The 26,462-nt window shown below is 38.8% G+C and overlaps 1 protein-coding gene across 1 annotated transcript in view; it reads right to left on the minus strand.

Annotated features, from left to right (window-relative positions):
• PTPRD (protein tyrosine phosphatase receptor type D) overlaps positions 1 to 26,462 on the minus strand; it is a 1,393,726-nt gene that overhangs the window by 572,109 nt on the left and 795,155 nt on the right. The window lies entirely within an intron of this gene.

Here is a 26,462-nt window from a genome sequence, read left to right on the forward strand (position 1 = left end):
GTCCAGTTAAGGAGGAGGCTGTGGGGCAAGACCATCTGCTTGTATGCACTGATTCAGTCACCTTCTGGGGGGAAGGGGGCATGATGCAGTTTATCAAATGAGTTGTCGTTGTACTGGGGGAGGAAGGTTTTATTTTATGACAGATAGTTAGATAGACACTCCGTAATGAAAATGTCATGATAGCATATGGCATGATAGCACACATACTGTATATATACTGTATAACACTGTGTACAATAGAGAAAGCATCCACATTTTTCTAATACATAGAACTACCCAGAATTTCCTTTTTAGAGCTGAAAGACTCTAAAAGCTATTCCTTCGCCATTCCCAACCTTTTAGAGATGTGAAAACTTAGGCCAGGGAGGTTAGTTTATTTGTTTAAGCTAGCAAGTGTCAGAGCCCGCACTAAAACTGAAGATGACTTATGCAAATTTTACCTCCAGTTTCTGATCACAGAAAATAGACTTTGGAAGCTAGCTTCAGAATTGCAGCTTGCTTTGCAATAATTACTTCAGAAAAAAATTTTTTAATGTGTTTTTTGTTGTTAATCTTTACACAAGGATTTTTCCCCCCATTGATTTTATTTTAGAGAGAATGGAAGGGAAGGGGAGAGACACAGAGAGAGAAACATCCATGTGAGAGAGACACATTGATCGGTTACTTCCCTCACATGCCCTGACCAGATCTGGGGATCAAACCTGCAGAGTTATGTGCCTTTGATGGGAATTGAACCTGCAATCCTTCAATCTTCAGGCCGAGGCTCTAACCACTGAACACTCCAGCTAGGGAAGAAAAGTTTTGATAGTTGAATCCTACTTGAGATAGCCTGGGAAACACTCATTATTTAAAGGATACACTTTGGAGTGGTTGCATGAAGCAATTTATTTAGCACGAGAGAGGGGAGGGGATAGAGAAGACAGAGTCAGAGACAGAAAGTAGACATTTACCTGAAACACTTTCTCCACGGTCCTGGCTTAGCACATTTCCCTAATTTTCTTCTTATCATTTGGCCCTACCTCTACTGATTCCTCCTCTTTTCCCAAGCCTATAGACCAGTGGTTCTCAACCTGTGGGTCGCAACCCCTTTGGGGGTCGAACGACCCTTTCACAGGGGTCACCTAAGACCATCGGAAAACACATATATAATTACATATGGTTTTTGTGATTAATCACTATGCTTTAATTATGTTCAATTTGTAACAATGAAATTGGGGGTCACCACAACATGAGGAACTATATTAAAGGGTCGTGGCATTAGACAGGTTGAGAACCACTGCTATAGACAGAGTGTGTCAGAACGCAGTCTCCCATCTCTTTTCCTCTCTTTCCTCCCTAACTCTTGGGCTACCTAATCAAATCCCAGTATCACCTGTAGGCTGTTAACTTCACATAACTTTAAGCACTGAACTTTCTACTAAAATCTAGATTCACGTGGCTAACAATGTTATGATAGTTCTACTTTGTTATGTAGTAGCTATCTCAACTTGGCCACATCCTTAACCAAATCATTCATCTTTCACCTCCCATCTCCTATCTCTATGTTCTTTGTTGCACTAAAGAGCACCACTATTCACCCAGTTGCTCACTAGAAACCCTGAACACCTACCGCTCTTTCTTTCCCATCCACATCCAGCCAATTAGGAAATGCTGTCGGGTCTACTTACACAGGACATCCACCGTCCAACTCCTCAGCACTTTCAGCACAATATCCAAAGCCAAGCCACCATCATGTCTTTTCTGCCCACAGCAAGGCTCTCCTAAATGGTCTTCCTACTGCCTCTGTCGCCTATATTGCACGCTTTACACATCAGTGAAAATGCTCTCCCACTAATTCTCTAATGGGTTTTTTTAACCACATTTGAATTCAATTCCAAAGTTCTTATCATGATGTATAACATTACTTCCTTATTTCATTCAGGTCTTTGTCCTAATGATGTCTGAAAGGCTGTTCATGAAGAGATAGATAGAAAGATAGATGATAGATAGATAGATAGATTACTCTTTCCTTGCTTGCTTCAAGAGGTCAGGGACTTCATTTGTTTTGTCCACTTTTATATACTAAGTACCAACCTCTAATAAATACTTGTTGATAAAACAGATGATAATGTCTGTTTTATCAAATTTATGGAACTTGAAATACACAATGAAAAACTTAGCACATCTATAATAATAAAAGAGTAATATACTAATTAGGCTGGATATACTTCAGGACAACCTTCCAGATGAAGCTGGGGCTGCCAGGGAAGCCTGGATCGTGGATGCTGGAGGAAAGCTGGCAACCAGGGGAAGAAAGGCCTACTCTTGCATGAATTTTGTGCACCAGGCCTCTACTTATATTAATGATTATAACTGAAGTATTTCATTTTATTTAGCACTATCCTATGAAAGGGTGTCCAGGACTATTTTTTCTTGAATTAATGATACAATGGGTATTTTCAATCATCACTCTCAAATCATATAAATTAAACAGATATATGACTATTGGGCTGTTACTTAATACATGCATGCATACATATAGTTACACATTGTCCTACACACACACAAAAAGTATGGGTAAACGGACTTTGATTTGATCCAAAGTGCTTAGAATAGTGATCCTGGGGTTTTTATATTCTAGGGAGTTGCGAGTGAAAGAATCCCACAGGTCACAGGTGAGCAATCAAACTGTTTAAAGGCAGGGTGTATCTTCACCGGAAAGAAAGATACTCATCATGTGGCTCAGAAATGTCGAAAAGTGAGATTAAAAAAAAAAAAATCAAATCAATGTAGAAATGATCATATGGTGAAAAAATAATAAGCTTGGTCAAAGAAAGAGAAGGAATTAAAAGAATTTTAAAAATTAAATGTACCCACCCTCAATAGGTTGCAATGAGAAGTCCCAAGATCAACCTGAGCTATCAAGGGGGAAGCAGAGAGTCAACTGAACATTCCCTGGCTTCCCTTCCAGAGCAGCTCCTGGTGCCTGCTAGGGTGGACCGACAGCTCCACTGCGTTTGCAGCCTCAGAACTGTGTGCTTGCCCCTTGCTCCACTCCAGTGATCGTACAATAAGAACAAGGGTGATGCTTTGAAATAGCTATTTTTCCTCACAAAAATGTGTGTTTTTGGTTAGTGTAGGAGATGCGCAGGATTCTTTGGAAGCTCATACCGGGGATGACTAAACAGTCTCCTGGTGGACATGTGTGCAAATGTGTGAGTGAGATGTGGGATTTTCAGAAAGGTCCTTCCCAGAGGAAGTGCCATTTAAGCTGAGAAATGAAAAATGCCCAGGTAAAGGGCATGAGAGGAGAGGTGGACCTGGGCTATAGAGAGTTGTTTTAATCGGAAGGAACAGGATTCATTTTAAAACTGACATATTCCCTGGCTGGTCTGGCTCCGTGGATAGAGGGTTGTGATAGATCCTCCCTTCCCCCTACTGGTGGGTGGAGTATGAGGTAACCTGTACCTTATATGGACTATACATTGAACCACCAATCCACACCTGCCAAATACCCTAAGCCCTTGTTCCTTTATGGACCATACAGTAAGCCATCAATTATCGTGCGCAGAAGGGAGGATCTATCAGGTTGGCCTGCAGACTGAAGGGTCCCTGGTTAAAGGCACATGCCTGGGTTGCAGGCTTGATCCCCAGTAGGGGGTGTGTAGGAGGCAGCCCATCAATGATTCACGCTCATCATTGATGTTTCTATATCTCTCTCCCTCTCCCCTCCTCTCTGAAATCAATAAAAATATATTTAAAAACAACAACAACAAAAACGGACACACTGCTAGTAAGTATACAAAGAAGTCCTTGGTCCTAGTCTTAATTGCTCTGCTTTCTGTTTTCTTAGGAAATTGGTTAAATGCTTAGGACTTCTTCATTAGCTCTACAATGTGGATAAAAGCAATGGGCTCAAGGAACCACATTTAAGATTTAACTAAAGAAAAATAATATAAATAAATACCACGAATAATCCATGTAAGAAATACAAGTTATATTTAAAAAACTCTACCAAAGTTATTACTGCAGATGCAAACTACAGACTGACACTCTTTTTCTTCTGATTCATCTTCTGTAGTCTCATGGAAAGCTGATGTTCCCTCTGGGCTGTTGTACTTTAAAAAGGATGATGGAAAAGTAGGCAGCATCTAAGGAAAGAGCAATGAATTGACGGAGAGGACCCTTTAGAAATGAATAAAGAAGTTTTGCATTATCTTGTCTAGAAAAGAGATGGTAAAGAAGGATATTATAACTCTCTTCAAAAATATGAAGGATTATTATTAGGAAAATGTAGGCCAGATGTGCGTTAGCTCCTCTGAAAAAGTTGGCTGAGTTTGTTTAAACATTTGGAAGAAGGTTACTTATGGAGTCCTGGGGGCAGGAGATGGGCCGTCTTCTTATCAGTTCTTGAGATACCATCTGCTTGGACAAAAAGATACTCAGAGATACCCATTCACTCTCTTGGACTGTATTATTCCAGTCTGACAGCCACTGGGTAATTTGCAGAGGACAGGGGGCACTCATTTGGAAGACAATCACCTGCATAAATCCTCACTCTCTGGGAGACAAGCAGGAAGCCCCTTCCTGGAGTTCCCTCAGAGGGGAGGTGCCTCTGGACTGTCAGCTTCCCCTGAGCCTTCCCCAGAAGGATGCTTTCTTTTTCTGAGGGGCTGTTTCTGGCTCTTATTGTCTCCCAAAGAAAGTCATTTTCAAAACACAGGCCCAAGGACAAAAATCTTTTAAATTTTTCATTACATTTTGGAACATCTGAATTTAAAAATCTAAAATATGTGCCTTTTAATTAAAAAAAAAGTCTTCACACACATCTAACTCCTGTAACATATATATAGTGCTAACTCGTTATGCCATCTCAAATGTAACTGTCCTTTGCTGAAGAAAAAAGGAACTCATGCCTTAGCCCTACATATAGCCTTCATTTGCATATCTATGCATATATACACACACCTCATTTTACATTAAATCTGTCTCTATACTATTTATATTTATACCCATTTGCAGGGCCCAAGTATATTTGGCCATTTTTGAATTCTGCTGAGTATTCTTAGGAAAGTATTCTTAAAAAGTTATACTTGGTAAACTTTGCAACAGAACTGAATTATGGTGGAAATCCTATACAAATCACTCAATCTTCCCTGCAGCAATAAATTACAATGTCAGAAACATAAGGTGCTGACCTCCCAGTGTGAACAGAGTAGGGGGTGAATGATGGGGATAAAGCTCTTGATTAGAAATGTTTTTCTTGAAGAATAAAGCGTTTATGCGGGGAAACAGCCATGAATAAAGTCCACTGCCCCCTGATGTTTAGCCATATATAGCACAAGGTGATTTCTCTTCAAGGGAAGAAAGGATGAAAAATAAAAACCTCACATTTTGGACTGATACTCAAAGTTATAAATGTTTAATGCATCTGGTTACTACAATGTTACAGTGGTTTCCCTTTAAAAAATGTGTGTGTCTGTGTGTGTGTGTGTGTGTGTGTGTGTTTAAGAAGAAGCAAATGAGCTCTAGCTGGTTTGGTTAAGTGGACAGAGCATCGGCCTGGGGACTGAAGGGTCCCAGGTTCAATTCTGGTCAAGGGCACATGCCCAGGTTGTGAGCTCGGTCACCAGTGGGCAGCGTGCAGGAGGCAGCTGATCAATGATTCTTTGTCATCATTGATGTTTCTCTTTCTTTCTCTCTATTTCTCTCTCTCTGTCTCTCTTTCTCTCTCTCTCTCTCTCTCTCTCTCTCTCCCCCTTCCTCTCTGAAATCAATAAAAATATATTTAAAAAAATAAAAATAAAGAAGAAGCAAATGAACAATCCTAAAAGTGAAAAAGCATTATTCAATTTTAGAGTATAGAAGTGACTAGTGGGTTATGTGCAAATTTCTTTGAAAAAAATTACATCAGCACGCTGCTTGAATTGGATTGTGTTTTAAAGTCAGAATCAGGGATTGAAGCTCTGCAACTTGCTTCCCAACAGGGGAGCAGCTCAGCTCCTGAACGCCATGGACCATGACAGAAACAGAACACTCCTTTCCTCCCTCCCTCTAAAAATTCCAATAAAATATCCCCTGGAATAAGGAGAGAGGGTTTTCACTGAAACTGAACTCACCACCATCTTTCCCAGTGGTTCTGAACTCTTGAAACAGTTTGTTTTTATTGCTGTTGTTTTTGTTAATCTTCACCTGAGAATATTTTTCCATTGATTTTATTTTTAGAGAGAGTGTGGAAGGAAGGGGGAGAAAGAGAGAGAGAAAAACATGCATGTGACAGAGACTTATCCATTGGTTGCCTCCCGCATGCCCAATCAGGGTTGGGAGAGAGCCTACAACTGAGGTTACGTGTCCTTGATGGGAATAGCTGGCACACTATGGCCCGGCCCGTTTGAAATGAATAAAACTAAAAAAAAAAAGACTGTACCCTTTTATGTAATGATGTTTACTTTGAATTTATATTAGTTCACACAAACACTCCATCCATGCTTTTGTTCCGGCCCTCCGGTCCAGTTTAAGAACCCATTGTGGCTCTCGAGTCAAAAAGTTTGCCCACCCCTGGATAGAACCTGAGATCCTTCAGTCCATGGGCCGACATTCTGTCCACTGAGCCAAACTGGCTAGGGTGAAAAACAATTTGCCTTTAAAAAGTACCAATGTCAAGTCCCCCACTGAAATTATTTGGAAGGGGCCTAAATATTAGTTTTTGTTTGTTTGTTTTTTTAAAACACTCTGCAGGTAATTCTAATATGAAGCTAGGGCTGGGACCTACACTGGCACCCCCTTTACACATTTCTACTTTATTAATGCAGTAACAATAATTCAGTCATATAGGCTAACAATTTAAGTCCTGGCCACCCGTTCCTTCTTTGCTCTCTGACCCTTCTGTTACTAATCTCTTTGCCACCTACATAGTCAAATCTTGGCTTGACATGCTGTACTACAATAACATTCTCCAATGTTGACTCTCTCCAGGCTGGGTCTTTTCACACGCAGGAATCTTCCAGAGACAAAACTTTCATTATTTTATTCCCTAAACATAACCCCCAAATCTTCAATTTGCTCACTTACTCCTTCAGAAAAACACTCAAAGTTTTTAATAGAGCATTCTAGGTCCTCTGTAATCTGATCCAGATTTTCTTTCCAAGTTGAGAGTGTATCATTCCACAGCAGGAATCCTCAGCTCCTTTGAGCTTTATCTATATTCAATATTTCCTGAACACCTTTCCAAATTCATCTTCTTGAGTTTTTCTTCTGTTCTCTTCTTGAAATGTTGACTCTCTCTGCTCAACCCAAATCGAACCATATCCACTCTACATCCTCGCTCGAGTATCCCTTCCCAAAGCATTTCGCAACCATGAAAGCAACCTCTCATCAATTAACTGTCTGTAACACTTATATTTTGCACTACTCATCTTGCTCAACTGTGCTCCCAATGTTATTGTAAGCTCTTCCAAGACAAGACATGTATTTCACATGCAGCTGTGAACACCTGGTGCACATAGTAGGTATTTAATACTCATTTGTTAAAGGAATGTAAAATGATTAAATGGCACAGAACTAATATGATCTCATATCTTAGTGGCTTAAAGCTGAGTATGCAAGTGCTGGGAAGTGCTGCCTGGATCCCAATGCCAGAATTATATTTATGAGGACATATGGAGGACAAAACAGAAGGGAATGCTACAGTCCAAGAAGGAAAAAAACAATTCTCAGAAAAAAAAGACCATTTTTAACCTTAGGGTTCATTTAGATCTCCAAAAGATCACATACAAAAACAGTGATGGAAAGTAAAACTTCAGCATGGGAGAACCAACAATTTTAAGCCCCTTAAAATGTAATGCTAATTAAATTTTCCTTAAATAAAGCTTTAATCTTTGTTTCAATTCAACTTGAGGGACCAGTAAAGACCTCTCCATCCTGTTGGTGTCTGAGTATGAGAGGGGTGCTAGCATTTGCTTTCACACAGAAGGAACTGATTTATTTAGAGACCCATGATGCTTCACTTCCTTCCCTGTCCTGCCTCCCACTTCCACCTCCAACTAAGCAAAAAGGACATGGAGTCACAAATGCTTCCTGTACCTCTCCCTTGTGAAGAGAATTTCTAACTTTCTCCCAGAATGATTTAGATAAGACATTTGACTAACCTTTAATTTTTAAATCAGAGTGTGAGAATGATATTGGTGCAATTTTGAGTATATGAGAGTAGTGGACCTTTCTCCCTCATCTCTTGCCATTTAGAATCAGGAATATGATGCCCAGAAAAACCAATCTTGATAAACACACTCCCCATGTCAATGGTTGATCCACGAATGAGGGTGTAAGCCAATGAGCTTTTCCCAGTGATAGAAAGTATTTCAGAAACAGGCACATGGCTGAATTAGAGCCAATAGGATACAAAGGGAAGTGGAAGTTATTGCAGGGAAGACATTTTCTTACTTTTCAGAGAGATTCATAGAAGGCAGTCTCTCTCACTCTTTTCCACTAGACATGGCAGAGGAAGCAAATACCCTTAATTGCTACTAAAACCATCCCACAACCACAAGGGAACAGAACTGGGGATGAAGATAGTGCCATGGTTGCTGTCTATGAGGTGAGCTGGATCAGATTCCTGGAAACCCACTCTGCCTTCTGGCTTTTCTGCTATGCGAGCCAATAAATTCTGCCTTTAAGTTAGTTTGAGTTGGGTTTTCTGTTATATACAGTCCCAGGCACCATAAGTGATGTGATGATCCCGGCAACTGAGACAGATCCTAAAGGAAGAACATACCTAATTCTGAATGCCAAACTGGCTCCCTAAACCAAAATGCATTTCCTTTAAATGGTCTGATTTTGATCGTGTTTAACATGTCACTGGCTCCAGTGCATAAAGGCATTCAGTCGTGATTTTTCAAATAATCATTGAGCACCCACTAGTGAGAATCCAGAAGATGAACACTGAACAAGTACTTCTAGGTGCTATGAGGGTTAGAAAGGAGAGCTGGGTACTAAGGAAACATATGAGGGGAACAAACCAATAGTGAGAGAAAAATCCAGTTTTACCCCAAGATTTGATTTGAATAGAAGACAGTGAGGGGAAGAGTTGGAATAGAAAGAACAGCACATATGGCGTCCTGGATGAAGGGGAGTGTGGTATTTTTAAGTACCTGGAGATCTCAACTGTACCGAGAGTGGGAGGAAGAGAGGAGCGCCAAGAAATCAAAGTCCGTGAGAGTCAAGATAGGCATTTTGCATTTCATCCCATCTTGCAACATCACAGGTGCAATACCAGATGTAAATGAGAGAAGATTAACACTATTCTAACCATTGGCATTTTGTTTAGAAGATAATTGTTTCAAAGAAAGTCTGTATTTATATGTAGGAGGTAGAGATTCATGCTGATAAAAGAATCATATGATTTTATCCATTGGAAGGCACCTATATTTTCTTTCAAATGCCCCACTAAGCCAGATGGATAAAGTTTCATGATCTTGAACACTTCTGAGTGCTTCAGGATATTCAAAAAACAAAGATTTGCTCCCAGGGCATGTAGATAAGGCTACTAAAGCATTCTCAGTTTTACACAGTTAGAGTTTGGAGGCGAGACCTTGGTTCCACCAGTATTTGTTGAGCACCTCATCTATCGGTGCTAAGTGCTTCCCCACCTATTTGTTCTGTTGTGTTGTGCACAAGGTCCTTAGTTACTCTGTATAACAGTTGATTTTATAGAAATCTGCAACTATTGTAGGGTTATAGACATTCTTCAGAAATTAGATTCCATTTAGTGAAAATCCGTTTGGAATTTACTATCTGCGTTACAGGAGACATGTTACATAACGTCCCTAAGCTTCAATTTCCTCCTTTGTAAAGTGGAGATAATGTTAGTTTTATGTCATAACTTTATTCTCAGGATCAAATAAGATAATACTTATTGAACACTACCCCTGGAACATAGCAAGCACTCAGAAATATCAGGAATTATTAGCTGCAGTCATTCATCCATAATACATGTAGAAATATCATTTTCAATCCATCATACACGTAGAAATATCAGTCCCTATGGGGCAGCCGTGATAGGAAAGGAGATGGGGCTGTCTTTCCTTGGAACTTCAGGCACATTCAGGACGAGAAATGGGACCAGTAACAGGGACATAGACTAAAACACAGCTTTGATCAGGCAACGAGGTCAGTAAATGCAATCCTGGAACATTCTGTCATTAATACCCAGAAATCTTGAAATCCAAGATTTGAAATGTAGTTGGAATACAGAGGAAGATGCCAGATATTGACAATATGAGCAAAAGGTTGGTGTTAAGGGAGTAGAGAAAGTATCGCAACGGACCTCACTACACTTTAAAGATCTGGCAGCCTGGGCACTGCCCCTTACCCTGTTGGGGAATGAAAGGCTTGACCTAGACTCTGGCTACTGTCAGAAGACCTGCTTTGTAGTTTGATCCTGACGCTCATAAGACTTTGGTTTTGAGCAAATTAATCGTCATTTTAATGATTTAATTTCCTCATCAGTAAAATAGGGATAATTATATCTGGTCTGCCTACCAACACCCATTGAATCATTTTCCTGTTCTTGTGGTTGCAATATGAAGATGAAAAGAAGTGTTCTATTGCACTCACTGTCCAGTAAGGAATCAAATGTTAACAATCAATTATACTACATACTACTCACTGCATAATACAATGAGATACCATCTTTCACAAGGACATGCATGAGGTTCAGGAGAACCCAGTATGGAAGGAACATCCATGCTTGCCCATGAGAATTAGGGAAGATTTCGTAGAGGAGATAAGATGTAAGCTGGTATTTGATAGATGACTGGGAGCTTTGCAGGTGGGTCGGGGAGGAAAAGATACTCTTTCCCAAGAGAGAGGGCAGAATGTACACAAAGCACAATAGTATCTTCGGGGACTGAATTAGAATCAAAAGTTGCAAGTAAGTCAAGCCAAAGGTTGCTTGAGGTTCTGCATTCGTTTCCAGTGCTATTACAGGCATTTCAGTTGCAGAGCCTGTTGGGAAATGACTGATCTTGATCCTGGAATATTCCTCCCATTTGGCCAGCTTCTATAATTCATTCAATTAGGTCAGAGGTAGCTTTGCACCTGCAAATGTCATCGCCTCCAGTAGCCAACAGTGAGCACACCCTGTGCTCTGACTTGCACCAAGCACAGCTCCTGCATCCACTGAAGGGGCCCTTCTGCATCAAGGTTGCGGGGACTAACGGAGCATCCGATGTGGCTGATTGCATCCTTTCTGCCCAATGGCTGAACAGAAGGTTGCAGTTTCCACTGCCTGCTAGGCTACTTAACCCTTCTTCGAAGCAGAAATACTCAGATGAAGAAACCCAACTGTTACTATAATTTAGTGGATGTGAGACATCTGCATACGACTTTGCGGCATCTGGCACTGTTCGAAACATACAGAATTCAGTGCTGCAATTCCAACTTCTCTAAGTATGCCACGTGACAGTTTAGGAAACATTCACTTACCGTGACAGCACCTAAACTCTGCTTCCAAACAAGGGGGAAAGGGGAAAATTATGCATTCTGCAGAAATAACTGTGTAAGACTGTATATAAAATGTGTGGTGTAAGGAAAATGCTAGTCAAAGAAATATCATTTCATGCAATTTTAGATAATCTCCTCTTTATATCAAGATAGGTTCTTATAAAGTACCTTTCCCACGACAGAAAGTAAAAGGAGACATTGCTTATTTCTAATTCGTTTTGTAAACTTTACTGAACATCTGTTATATGCTAACCGTCCTGCTGGACAATGGGAATTAGATAAAAGGCTCCTTCAAGAGGCAAGATGTAAGAGAACAAATAACTACTTGGGGAGAGCAAATCAAGTATTTGCAAGTATCACTTCCTTTGGAGAACCACTCCACGTGCGCTGATGGGGTGATCAGTGTGGGTGCTCCGTCCCTAGACAGCTCTCTCAGTCCTGGGAGGCGCCCGAGTCCGAGCGGCTGATACCTGCCACCTTGGGACTCTCCCACCAAAACCTGCACGAGAGTTTGTTTCTTTCCACCTGGAAGAAACCTGGGTTGCTCAGGTGGGAAGATGGGACGCTGGATGCCATTTCAGCCTTCATCTTCCTCAGACAATGAATGAAGCCCGGCGATGGGGGAGGCGTGACAAAAAGGAGGAAGGGGAAAGGGAGAAAGGAGGAAGGAGGGGAAGAAACTAGAGGAAACGAGAGGGAAACCTTATGACATCATTTGAGCTTTGCATCAGGTGTATCTACAGCCTCGTATTTTAAAATTGATTTTTAATTTAATTCGATGTTAATTAGAAATTTATTTGATATCTGAATATGGGTGCTGTAGGAATCATACTTAAAATATCAAATTATATTGGGTGAGGCGGGGTGAAGACAAGAATTCTTCTTTCCTTTATAAGGAATTTGGTTCTGCTACAGTAAAGAAACTTGTTAATCTGTACCTGTTACATTTTAAGACTCAGGCTATCAAAAGTAGAGCTTTGAAAAACTGGTGTAAGCATTATTCAAAAACAGTGTAGCATTATCCAGTAAAGGCAAGGAGACATATATATTCTGTGAACCAGCAATTCAACTCTTAGGAACTCGTGTATATGCACATAAGGATGAATGTACAAGAGATTTCCTAGCAGCATTGTTTGCAATAGATCCAAGCTAGAAACCACAGCTATCTACCAAGAGTAAAATGCATAAATAAATATACAATAGAGTACTACACATCAATAACAATGAAGGAACTACACTCAAGAGCATAGTACAATCACACTACCATAATGCTGAGTGACAGAAACTAGACAGAAGAAATATATAAAATATAATTACATTCATTCATAGGGAAAAAACCCCAAAATATATTATTTGGGGTTAGTTGGTAAAACAATAAAGTAAAGCAAGGGAATGACGATTAGAAAAGCTAGGAGAGTAGAAACTCCTGAGAGGGCTTGAGTGGTTTGAGATCAGGAAATGGCCCGTAAAAGGCTTCAGGGCGCTAATAATGTTTTAATTTTTAAACTGGTATTCACTTCATAGCTATTCCTATAATTATATTCATAGAAGTTTTATGGCCTTTTTTAATGTGTGTTATGTGTCACAGTTAAAAAAAATAAAACAACTCAATGCATTATGATTAAAAATGAAGGACCTACTAGAGTAGGAACTTTGATAAAGGCTATACACCAAAAACTCCAGTAAACATTCTACTCAGTGGGGAAACCTTAGATAACTTTCCCTTTAGAAACAGCATCAAGACAATGATACTCATTATCGTTACATCTGCTTAACAGAGACCTGGAGTTCTTGCCTAACTCTATAAGAAAAGTAAAATAACTAAAAGATTGAAAGAAATGGAAGAAAGGAGATAAAATTTTTATTATCGGTGAATGAAATAAATACCTACCAAGAAAAGTTAGCACAATTAAATTCAAAGTAATTGTTTTTGTGTTATTGTTTTTTGTTGGATATAAGATAATCCTCAAAAACCAATAGAATTTTTGGCACATAAACATTATTCAAAGTGAAAATGTAATTTTAGTAACAAAAAATAGCAACAAAATTATACAGTACCTATGGATTTTAACTTAACAATGAGTGCCCAGGATTTCAATGGAGCAAAATTTCTTTCTCTAATATAGAGTTTACATTAAAAAAAATTATGCCCCTATTTGGAAATAATAAAAAATAAATAAGTTTAATTCCCTGAAAATTAATAGATGAATTAAAAATAATATGCAAAATTTTATCTGGATAAATTTTAGAATTCAGTGCCATTCTTTTAAAATTTATATAGAAGAATAAAAACAAACAAATAGTTGAATATTCTTTGAAAAAGAAGAGCAAAGAGTAAATATTTGCTATCTCAGATAATTACATAAAAGCCATAGTAATAAAACTAGGATGGCTCTGGTTCAAGGAACATCCCAATGAAATAATAAAACCAAATTGTGAGCTTACTAATGCATCTTTGAACAGCTAGAAAGTCCATACCTGATAACCTGGAATCAAAAATCAATAGGATGTGAATGAAATTTTTAGCATATGGTATTAATGAAATATATTTATAATATCTGGGAAATAAAACTTTATTCCTACTGAAACATATATAAGCATACATATAACAATCATTTATAAAATATAGTACACATAAACATATATAAGCATATGCATATAAAACATATAACAATATATAAGCATATTTATCATAATAGCAAAACATATGTATAGGAAAGTACTTTTCTAATTGCTTTTTCATATATTAGCTCATTCAATTTTCACAACAATCGTATGAGTCCATTCGTATTACTACCCTAATTATATGTACAAAAACATGTGTATAAAGATTAAGTTGTTCAAATCCACCCAGTTAGTAAGTGAAGGAGCCAAGATTGTGATTTCAAATAGTGTGGGTTGCAACAACCTTGGTCTGAATTACTACACTATAAAGCCAAAACCATGAATGTAAAAGTAAATTTTTGTGACCTAAACATTAGGAAGGACTTCTTTTTTTTTTTTTAAATATATTTTATTGATTTTTCACAGAGAAGAAGGGAGAGAGATAGAGAGTTAGAAACATTGATGAGAGAGAAACATCGACCAGCTGCCTCCTGCACATCCCCCACTGGGGATATGCCCGCAACCCAGGTACATGCCCCCGACCGGAATCGAACCCGGGACCTTTCAGTCCGCAGGCTGACGCTCTATCCACTGAGCCAAACCGGTCTCGGCAGGAAGGACTTCTTAACCAAAATTCCAAAACCACAAACACTAAGGCAAAGAAATAATGGATTTTATAAAGTAAGAATAAAGACATTTTTCACTAAAAATTAAATAGAAAAGTTCACAATAAGATGACAAATTGGGACAGAAAATTTAATTTCTAACATCTAAAATGGACAAGATTTATAGTTAGATTATCAAGCATCTCCTGCTAATCAATAAGAAAAAGATACCAACTCAATTGAAAAACAGGCAAAAGATAAATGAGAGGGAACCCCCATGCTGAAGAGAAACCTGACAATAAACAAAATGATGGCCAAATTCATGTCGTTAGAGAAATGGAGATAAAACACTGACATCACCTTTTACTTATTGTATTGACAAAAAGTAGAAAGCTGAACTATGCCAAGTGTTGGCAGTACTACAAGAACCCTCATTAAATTCCTGTGGCTATTACAGACTGAGACAGACATTCTGGAGGACAATCTGAAAGTACTTTGGCAAATTCCGAATATCCACAGACCATATGACCCAGCAATGCCACTCAAAGCCATAAGGGTTCATATACATGAATATTTCTCAGTAGGTTGTGTTAGTGAAAAGTTAGATGTTATCTAGGTAAATGGGCTAGTTTCATACCATAGAATATTATAAGCCAGAAAGAAGCAATATACAATGTACATATAACCATGTGGATAAAATTTTAAATCAGTGCTGAGCAAAAATAGTAAGTAACAAGAATTTGTACAGCCTACTCATGGCTCAGTGGTTGAGTGTTGACCTATGAACCAGGAGGTCATGGTTCGATTCCCTGTCAGAGTATGTGCCTCGGTTGTGGGCTCCATCTCCAGTTTGGGGTGTGCAGGAGGCAGCCCGCTGATCAGTGATTCTCTCTCATCATTGATGTTTCTATCTCTCTCTCCATTTACTTCCTCTCTGAAATCAATAAAATATATTTTTAAAAAGTAAATATTAAAAAAAAGAATGTGTACAAGTGAAACATAGAAGGATTGTCTATGGATGGACAGAAATGGGAATGGGGAATGAAGATGAAAGGGGATGAATCAATGGATGAATGGATGAATAAAATCAACCAATGATGATAGTGCGTCATCCTACAGAGGAATCATCATACTTCATGCCTGATGTCCATTAAAGGGAGAAAAAATAAAGAAAAAGTGCAAGACCAGCCACCAGTTTGATTCCCAGTCTGGGCATGTGTGGGAGGCAGCTGATCGATATTTCTCTCTCACATCGATGATGTTTCTCTATCTCTCCCTCTCCCTTCCTCTCTCTCTAAAATCAATTAAAAACACATCTCAAAAAAGCAAGACCACCATGCATATGGACTTGATGGAGATTACATTCTAAGATGAAAGATAGATATTAAACTACTAATTACAACATTGCTTTTTAAAAAATATATATTTTATTGATTTTTTACATAGAGAAAGGTAGAGGGATAGAGAGTTAGAAACATCAATGAGAGAGAAACATTGATCAGCTGCCTCCTGCACACTCCCCACCGGGGATGTGTCCGCAACCAAGGTACATGCCCCTGACCGGAATCGAACCCAGGACCCTTGAGTCCGCATCAGCTGTGGACTGAAGGGTCCAGGGTTCAGTTCTGGTCAAGGGCACATGCTCGAATTGTGGGCTCGATCCCCAATAGGAAGCATGCAGGAAGCAGCCAATCGATGATTCTCTCATCATTGTTGTTTCTCTTTCTCTCTCTCTCCCTCTCCCTCTCCCTTCCTCTCTGAAGTCAATAAAAATATATTTTAAAAAGTAAAAAATAAAAGTCCATGTATTATAGTACAGTGGCTAAGCACAATGGCTTTGGGCTGGAGGCCTTGAGTTAAAAATTTGTTCCTGTAATTTAATTTCTTTGCACTTAATTCTCTTTTTTGTGAGATGGTAAGACAATAATGCCAACTTCATAGAGTTATTGTGAATATTAAATGACTTGATATACTAGTAGGCAAGTGATTGGATAGCAACTGGTCCAGAGTAAAAGCCCAGTGTATATGATCTGTAATGATTAAAAATCTTGAGAATATATTTTTAGATTCCAGCAGCAAACTATAGCAGTTTTCTTCTTGGAATAATTTGCTCGGGGCAACTATCACAGCTAATGACACGAATGAGATGACAGATGTTGAAATCAAACAATAATAATATTAATAATGGCCATACCTGTTTGGAACATTTACTATGTGGCAAAAATTTATGTATATTATCTCATTTAATCCTCATAAAAATCTGAGAAGTAGATACTATCATTACCCCCATTTTACAGATAAGAAAATAAAGAACTTTCAAAGTCACTCAATTTGCAAGAGATGGAGCTGGGATTAAACATTATCCCCTGATAGCTTACTATTAGTTTATTAAAATTAATTTTTCATTTCATCCTATACCAGAATTAAGTCAAACAAACTACTGCCTTGAATACCTTTTTTTATTCAAGTATTATGCAATTATATTAAACAACTTACAATTCTATGGCAAGCTAGTTTAGAAAAAAAAAATATTTAAATCCCTAACATCATAAACCGAATCCAGGAGACACTTCTGATGGCACTAGCTCACTCAACGACCTACTGATCCCACATATACTTCTATGAAAGTATTTATTATACTTTATCTCATGCATTTTTTTTTACTTTTCAGTGATTTTATTGTATTTTAAAATACAAATTGTACATATTTAAGTTATACATGTTTTGATGTACATATGTACTGAAATAATAGTTTACAGTCAAGCTAATTAGCATATCCATCCATGCATTCTTGACTTGTCTGATTCTCTCAGTAGACTACTAATACAGTGCCTGGTATTCAATAAATGTGTGTTGAATGAATGTTGAATTTAAGCTGAGGACCACTGATGATATATCCTAAAGCCACTAGTTAATAACTTCATTAAACATGAATAACAGCCCTGATTGGTTTGGTTCAGTGGACAGAGCCTTGGCTTGGGGACTGAAGGGTCCCAGGTTTGATTCCGGTCAAGGGCATGTACCTTGATTGCGGGCACATCCCCAGTCGGGGGTGTGCAGAAGGCAGCTAATTGGTGTTTCTCTCTCATCGATGTTTCTGACTCTCTGTCCCTCTCCCTTCCTCTCTGTAAAAAAATCAATAAAATATATTTTAAAAAAAGATGCCTCAAATTTAAAAACAAAACAAAACATGAATACTATATAAAAGAATGGCAAAATATAATGAAGGAAAAGAAAAACATTCTGATATAAAGATTTCCTCCCAAAAGTAATGAAGATGAAGACATTTAAAAGAAGTTTTATATAAACATTTTAATAATCTTAAAATATTCACAGTTAGGAAGAATTAATGCTGAAGAAATAAAATGGAAGGAAGGAAGGAAGGAAGGAAGGAAGGAAGGAAGGAAGGAAGGAAAGAAGGAAGGAAGGAAGGAGAGGAGGAAGACTGAAAAAGGGAAAAAAGAAATGATATAAATATGTATTGAAGACCAACTGCTAGTCAATGATCTTGATATTAATATACATGATCTCATTTACTTCTTACAGCAAGCTTTCATGGATGCGAATAATTTCCTTTATGACTAAGGACACTGAGACCAATACAAATTAAAAACTTCTAGTGATGCTTTAGAATAGACTTCTGTTCTATTCTGCAAATTTCCCAAGAAAATTTAATAAATGTAAGTTATTAAAAATTTAAAAATTTAATAAACATTTACTAATGTTTGCATACTGTCTTGAGAAATAAATATATACAGGGTGGGGCAAAAGTAGAGTTACAGTATGACTACCCAAAATACAGAGTTTATTCTTGTGTTATTATTTATTAGAGGCCCAGTGCATGAACTCCTGCACCTTGAAAGGAACTGTGGCCACGGGGCTGCAGTGGGCACAGGGGTGGATGTGAGCGGCAGCTCCGGCACCGACTGTGGGTGCGAGCGGGTCGTCGCCAGCAGCTGGTGCGAGAGGCAGATGCCGGCCCTGATTGCCACTCAGGAGCAGGGGGTGGAGGTGGAGAAGCCCTGATGGGAGATTGGGGCCAGCAGTGAGTGTGAGCGGCAGGTCCGGTGCTGGCAGTGGGTGTGAGTGGGGCTGGCACTGGCAGCAGGTGCGAGTGCCCGGCAGGACCACGTCGCGTGGGAGCAAAGAATTTTCAGTAACTACCAGAGGCTCACCCTGATGACAGCGACTGGTGCCCTGGCTTGGTCTGGTGCCCTTGCTACCTGCTCCATCCCACCTCAGCCATCGCCCGTCATGTTCTGCGCATGCCCCCTGGTGGTCAGCGCACATCCTAGTGACTGGTTGTTCAGTTGTTCCACTGTTCGGTCTATTTGCATATTAGGGTTTTATATATATAGATTAACTAGTGGCCTGATGCATGCACATTGAAAGGGAAAAATCAAAAGAAATATATTTTAATATTGCTATTTGCCCTTTCTCTCTCAGTGCCTGGGAGCCAGGAGGTGGCCCCTCCCACCCACGCCTGCCGCTGGTCACCATCTGCGAAGCAATTGGTGGGGCGATCGGGCCCCAACTCATACCCACCTTGGCTTGGCACCGCCCACTCACCTTCTGCACCATCTTGCTGAGGTCCCACTCTTGTCAAGGTTCATTGGGGCCAGCAGCACTTCCACTGCCGCCCACTGCCAGCGCCGTGTTGCCGACACCCACCATGTTATGTGCCTCCCCCTGGTGGTCAGTGAACGTCATAGCAAGCAGTCGAACTCCAGTCTCCCAGTCAAACCACCACCCGAGGGGACAATTTGCATATTAGATTTTTATTATATAGGACTATTTGCCATACAAACCACTGTAAACCTACTTTTGCCTCACCCTGTACTGTAGATAAAATGGTGACAACCTCCAACTAGGAAGCATATTCCTATTCTAGTTAACTTGTTTTGGGATAGATGTTTTATAGATCTTTAATAAACTAGTAAATGGAATTTAAGTTTCTTTCCGCTTTAATTTACAGGCATATTATTCTTCATTGACTACTCCCAGGGAAAACGTCCTCAGGAAAAGCAGGGAGCTATTGCTGCAAGGTATGTGCATCATGATTCATATCCAGGAAATTGCCTTTTTCATGAGAGCCCTATTATTTCACGAACCGTGGGTATATTCCTTACAATCCTCGCTTTTCCAAGATCAGAGGACTATTTTCGGGATGGCACCTGTTGCCATCAGTTGGAGAACAGCCGTTTCCCTGCGTTGGATTATCTTTTGACCACATCTATTGCTTTCATTTATTAGGCCCTTTTAACTCTCTGCTTACTTGATGCCATGTTTAACCAACTGTAAAATCACATTAAAAGAACGAAGACGCAGACAGGACAAGTGCCTGTGGAATGACATGCTACGTACCAAGTGAGATTTTTGGAGGCCCTGTATCAAAGCAGCTCCGTGGAAAAGTTGATAAAAGGAATGGACTTCCATTAAGTATATTTTGTGTATGCATGTGCATCTACATGACCTATATAAACTATTCAGTCAGCAAAAAACCACAAGGCAAATGATGACGATGGTAATGATGACTGTGCTAGTTACTGAGCAATCATTCTGCTCTAAGAATGGTGCTAAGTGCTCTCAGCTCTGCATTTCAGGTGAGGAGACTGAGGCCCAGGGAGATTAGGTAACTTGTGATACTAGGTATTGTTATTTCATGTAAAGGAAAAACAACTGATTAATTGAATTTTTATGAATATATAATTCCAAAATGAAGTTCTACCTTAAGCAAAATCAATTTAATTACATAATATATAATCAAAATATTCAAAGTTCAGGTTTTTGAAATTTACAATTAATGTTATCTTAATGACAATTTGAGGGGAAAAAGTAAGATTTTTTTAAAATCTACAAAAAACATGTTGGGGGGAATGCAGATTGATGCCACCACCATGGAAAACAGTATGGAGTTTTCTCAAAAATAAAAAGGGAACTGTCTTTTGACCCAACAATCCCACTTCTGGGAATACGTCCTAAGTCCCGAAAAACGAATCAGAAAGAATATATGTACCTCGATGTTCACAGCAGCATTATTTACAATAGCCAAGATCTGGAAACAGCCTGAATGCCCATCAGGATATGAGTGGCTAAAAAAGCTGTGGTACATTTACACAATGGAATACGACACAGCTATAAAAATGAGAAATTCTTACCCTTTTTGCTATAGCCTGGATGAATCTGGAGATTATTATGCTAATGAAATAAACCAGTCAGAGAAGGACAAATACCATATGATCTCACTTATATGTAGAACCTAATAAACAAAACAAACTGATGAACAAAATAGAACCAGAGGCATGGATACATGAAACAGAGGGGAGGGGGTTGGGAAGGACTGCATAAAAATAGTAAAGAGAGTAGCAAAGAACATGCCTACATAACCCATGGACAGACACCGGAGGGTTGAAGGCCAGGGGAGAGGTGGGGAGAGAGGGGGGTGCTGGGTGGAAGTGGGCAAAGGGGTAATAATGTCAATAATTAAAAAATAGTCACTAGGACGTAAAGGTGCAGTACAGGAAATACAGTCAATAATATTGTGAATAACTTTGTATGGTGCCAGGTGGGTACTAGACTTACCAGGAGGATCGCTTTGTAAAGTATATGATTGCCTAACCCCTATGCTGTACACCTGAAACTATTACAAAATAATCTTGAATGTCAACTGTAATTGAAAAACAAAATAAATTTAAAAACCTCCTAAAACAGTAACACTAAAACTAGATTGTTCTAGACAGAGTTTGCTAGTAGTGTTTACAAATGTATTGATTACATGCTATGTCATAGGCTAATACATGCATTTTTCTATTGGGAATGTACTTCTTAAAAACCTACAAAAATAAATATAAAACTGAAATTAAGACCTACAAAATTACTTAGCTTGATGTATGTATTTATTCAGTGTAATAAACATTTCAGATGAATATATGACTCTGATGCTTTTTAGATAGCTTAAAAAAATGTGAAAGTCTCATCTCTTTCTTGCATAAAAGGTGAAAATTATAGAAGAGCATATTAAAAAAAACATATAAATATACATCAAAAATTGATATCATTCCTGGTTGGTTTGGCTCAGTTAGTTCAGTGCCATCCTGTGCACCAAAAGTTTGTCGATTCAATTTCAGGTCAGGTTGGGGATGTGCAGGAGACAGCTGATTGATGTCTCTCTCTCTCTCTCTCTCTCTCTCTCTCTCTCTCTCCCTCTCCCTCTCCCTCTCCTTCTCCCTCTCCCTCTCCCTCTCCTTCTCCCTTCCTTTCTTTAAAAATCAATAAAAAATATTTTAAAAATAAAATAAAATTGATACACTTACTTTTTATTTAATATTATATATCATAATAGCACTTGAGCTTCAAAACCATGATTTTCAATGATTGTTTACTCATCTATGACAGATATAATTCAAGTAATCCTCTGCAGTTGTACCTTTAATTTGCGTCCAGGTTGCCATTATTTTAAAAATTACTAAGATAAATTTTTGCCTCACTTTCAACTATTTTCTCAGGATACAAATAGTATTTTTTGGAACAGTTTTTAAAATGCAAGATTTATATGAATGTCCTGAAATCTCAGTTCAGTTCAACTCTCTTTCCACACCATGACTTCTTTTTGTCCTATTGCAGTTACTCTCACTCTATTGTTGGGTTAAAGTCTTTGAGAGCCAAGGTAGTCACTGCTATTAGATTTGAATCTTTCCCTGATAATTAGTACAGTGCTTTGCATATAGTAAGTGCTTGAGAAATGTTTGTGGAATAAGTAAATTAGTTCATGATTGAACTAGGATCTAATTCATATTTCCAATTATGCCTAAGTAATCACCATCAAACACTAGGCTCCATATGCTGTCTTGCAGTGCCAAGTTAATATGCAAAATGACTATTTGAGTGATAATAATTTGGAGTGCATTTTAGCTAGTCATTTCATAAGTAAAATGTAAAAGCATGCATATGAAGATCATTTCCACTGCCGAAACAATTTGTTTAATCTGGGCTATATCAAGTAGTTCCAGACTTAAAACGATTGTATAAGATTGTCAGTGTAAAGAAATGTTTTGTCTAATTTAATTTTAAACTTGTTCTCTTCCTTTTCCTGTATTGGAGAAGTCTAATCATGTATACTATTTGATCTATATGTTGCTTACATCCTCTCCAGAGCCTGATTTTTCATCGCCAAATGTGTGTTTTTTTTCTCCAGAAGAATGGGATTGGGAAGTGTTTCCATTTTTTTGCCTTAATTAGAAGTGGATATTATTGATTTTGTGGAGTGGTTAGAGCATGACACTTGACTTGCCTATAAAGATGAAAGCAAAGATGTTGTCTTTACTATGGGGTAATGTTCCCATTTTTTTAAAACATATTTTTATTGATTTCAGAGAGGAAGGGAGAAGGAAAAGAGATACAGAAACACCAATGATGAGAAAGAATCATTAATTGGCCGCCCCACACGCCCCCAACTGGGGATTGAGCCCAAAACTCAGGCATGTGCCCCTGACTGGAATAGAACCCAGGACCCTTCAGTCTGCAGGCCGATGCTCTGTCCACTGAGCCAAACCAGCCAGCCCTAATGTTCCCATTTTTATTTCTTTACCTGACTTTTCTTCCAAGCTTCAGTTCTACCTCTCCACTTGGCTGCTCAGCATTTCTAGCTGGATGGCCACTGGCTACACACACACACACACACACACACACACACACATGCATGCACACGTGCACATGTACCTCCAAATAAGCTCTTTTTCTCACTTTACAAGTATGCTTCTCCTGAGACATCTACTACCTGTCCTCCTTACCATCTATAAACGACCAGTGACAAGTCTTGCTGATTCTATACTGGAAATGCCTCTGTCCCTCTTCTTCACTCCTGCAGTAACTTAGATCAACATTGATCCCGCTCATTCTTGCCAGAGCCATAGTTTATAAATGCAAATTGGATCCTCTCACTCCCTAACTAAGAGACTTCGAAAGCCCTCACCTAAAGGTCTGACCTAGAACGTACCACTCTCTATGATCTGCCTCCAGCTTGTATTCCCCGCGTCTCTCATTCTAACTCTCTTCTTATATTAGTTAGTCTACACTCCATTTTAGCTAAATCACTGGTTGCTTCCCATAAGGCTTCTAAGTGGCTTGTTCAAGCTATAGATTCTCTTTGAAAACTTCTCATTCTTTTGAACTCTCAAGGTCCTGTTTAAATGCCATCCCAAAGAAACTGTACTCTGTTTTTTAAAGTCACGAAACATTTTTATCTCCGCTACTCTGTAACAAAGTGAAAAACTTATTTTCCAGTCCTAATTGTGTCTTAGGAAGAGAATTGTCCTTTTTTTTTAATACCCTGGTGGGCTTCTTAGATCAACAGTGAGGCTCTGAAGGCTTGTCTTGGAAGGAGATAGTAAAGGGAGATTTAAACAACCTATTAAAGAAATGGAGGCATTTGAGGCAGAGAGTGAACGCAGGGAGGAGGAAGTGAGAATGAGGGTGTGATACAGCAGAGGTCCTACAGAGAAGGTGGCCAGTGAAATATTCTTAGTTACAAATATTGAATATTCAGGTTTAAGTTGTTTACATTATTTGTCTTTTATACTCTTAAAACCCTTGGGTATTTCACTTTCTTTTGTTTTAACATAAATCAAGCAAAGGGGTGGCATGAAGCAGAGAGAAAGGAACAGTTCTGGGAAATGAGGCATGCGTGAGATGAAATCCAGAGAAAGCAGAAGCTGAGAGGCAAAAGTGAATTGGGGTCCACAAATCCTTAGTAATCAACTTAAATTTGGGGTGTAGGCAGAATATTCTTGAAATTCCTACATGCTATCGAATAAGAGCTTGAGTTGGATTTTCTAAATTTGAAAGAGCAGGGGAACATTAGCTGATGCCTGGACCACACCCTTCAAAGCCCACTCACTTTCTAGTTGTGTGGTGGTTCTTGCTGTGTAATCCCTTATCAGTTCCAAAGTGCAAGTGTTCCCCTTTGCAGGACTCACCTTTGTACCCTCCATAATGCTTAGCCTGGTAGCTTCATATATAGGCTCTCCATACACATCCATGGAATGAACGAATAGGAAACGGTAGAAGGAGATTCAGGTACATGGAGTCAGGTCACTAGGTCACCTTCATGCAAAATTGAGAAAGGTGCCCTTCTTAGGCAGCCCCAGCTCCATCAGCAGTAACTGGTGATGCGTCCAGGTGTATGCACATAGACCTGATTCAAGGTGGGGGGAGGGGTGCACAGGGGACTGGGGTTTAGCCATACTCCATACCCACTGCATTGGCTTGTGCCGGGCACAGGTGTAACAGCATTAGGTGGCAGTCCTGACTGGAGTGAGAGACACAGGAGCAATGGAGGAAAGAGTCGTTGCCACATGGAACCTACAGTGATTTAGTAAATGAGGCTTAGAAAGTGGAAAGTTTCTGATTGGAGAGAAACGAAAGCTAATAGGTCTTGCCTGCTCGCCTAGACTGCTAAAGATTCCAGACAATATCTACTACTTTGCAAGGCAGTGCACATATAATTATTTAGAGTTGGCTTTGAATGACATTAATTTCAATGCACTGAAGCTGTCATCGTTTTTTTTTTTTTTTTTTTCTTTTTCTTATTTCTTATGTTTACAGTTGTGGTTACTTTAGATTACAGATTCTTGTGAAGTTGAAAATCTAAACTTTGGCAATGAACCCAGCCTTGTAATTCATTTTGTTTGTTTCTTCGAAAAGGTTAAAAGCAGTTCAGTTGCCACATACAGGAACATACTAGATAAGCCTAAAGTCCTTTAACTTCAAAAAACCGTTTTTCAAAATTGACTTTAGATAACTTTTGAAAGACTTTACAACTAATGAAATTATTCTGAAATATCCACACGTCCTCTGAAGTATCCCTAAAGGGCTGGAGAATAAATCTACCAGATAATAATATCATGACATGAAGTCCATTGGAGAGCCACATTAGGTTTCTAGAAATTTTATCAACATTCTTAAGGATATTACAATTATCTCGGTAAATTCCCCGTGGACAAATTGAGAGTTTTGGTTTTTTAAACAAGGGACATTTTTCTATTAGAGAAAATGGCTCCGGCCTTCCATTAAGAAGAGACTGAGCAACATCACCCTAACTATATGGAGCCTCGAGTCCCCACCTTGACTAACAGACAGTAACAAAGACTAAGCCTCTGAAGGCGAACTCTGTGCTTATAGCTATTTCTCAGAGCAGATCTCTGGGGACTCATGGTGTAGATTTATGAAACATATAGAACAAAGGGTGGCTTCAAACAGGAAATAACAGAGACCATGAACCGATAACATATGCGTTTTTGCAGGCCAAAATTCCATTGTGTAGATTTGTATGGAGAATATGGGTATAAAAGTGACATTGACATCAACCTCAGTAGATAAGTATGGGCCTCCTAGGAGTCGAAGCTGAAAGCTCCCACAAATTTCTCACAGCATGCTGAATTACTTGTTTCTATCAACTTGCTAATGGAATTTCCTATTCTTTTGTTTTCAAGAGCCAAGTGCTTTCAAGATCCTGATCAAATATGTGGGTTATTTATCACCTAAATCAGTTTATCAAATCTATATTTGCTCCTCCGTGAGCACATACTTCTATGCTGGGTACTTAATAAACAGCTGAGTACAATAAAAATATGTTTTATTACTGGTGACCTCACTTTTATGTTATGGTAAGGAACGTCTTTAATGTAGGGACAATGTCTACATGTTAAATGGTAGAAGCTTATTAGTATGCTCAAAATTATTCCAAAGCATCTGCTGTCACACAATTCTGTCTGTTAG

Source organism: Myotis myotis, unplaced genomic scaffold, assembly GCF_014108235.1.
Source record: "Myotis myotis isolate mMyoMyo1 unplaced genomic scaffold, mMyoMyo1.p scaffold_m19_p_12, whole genome shotgun sequence".
NCBI classification, from domain to species: domain Eukaryota; kingdom Metazoa; phylum Chordata; class Mammalia; order Chiroptera; family Vespertilionidae; genus Myotis; species Myotis myotis.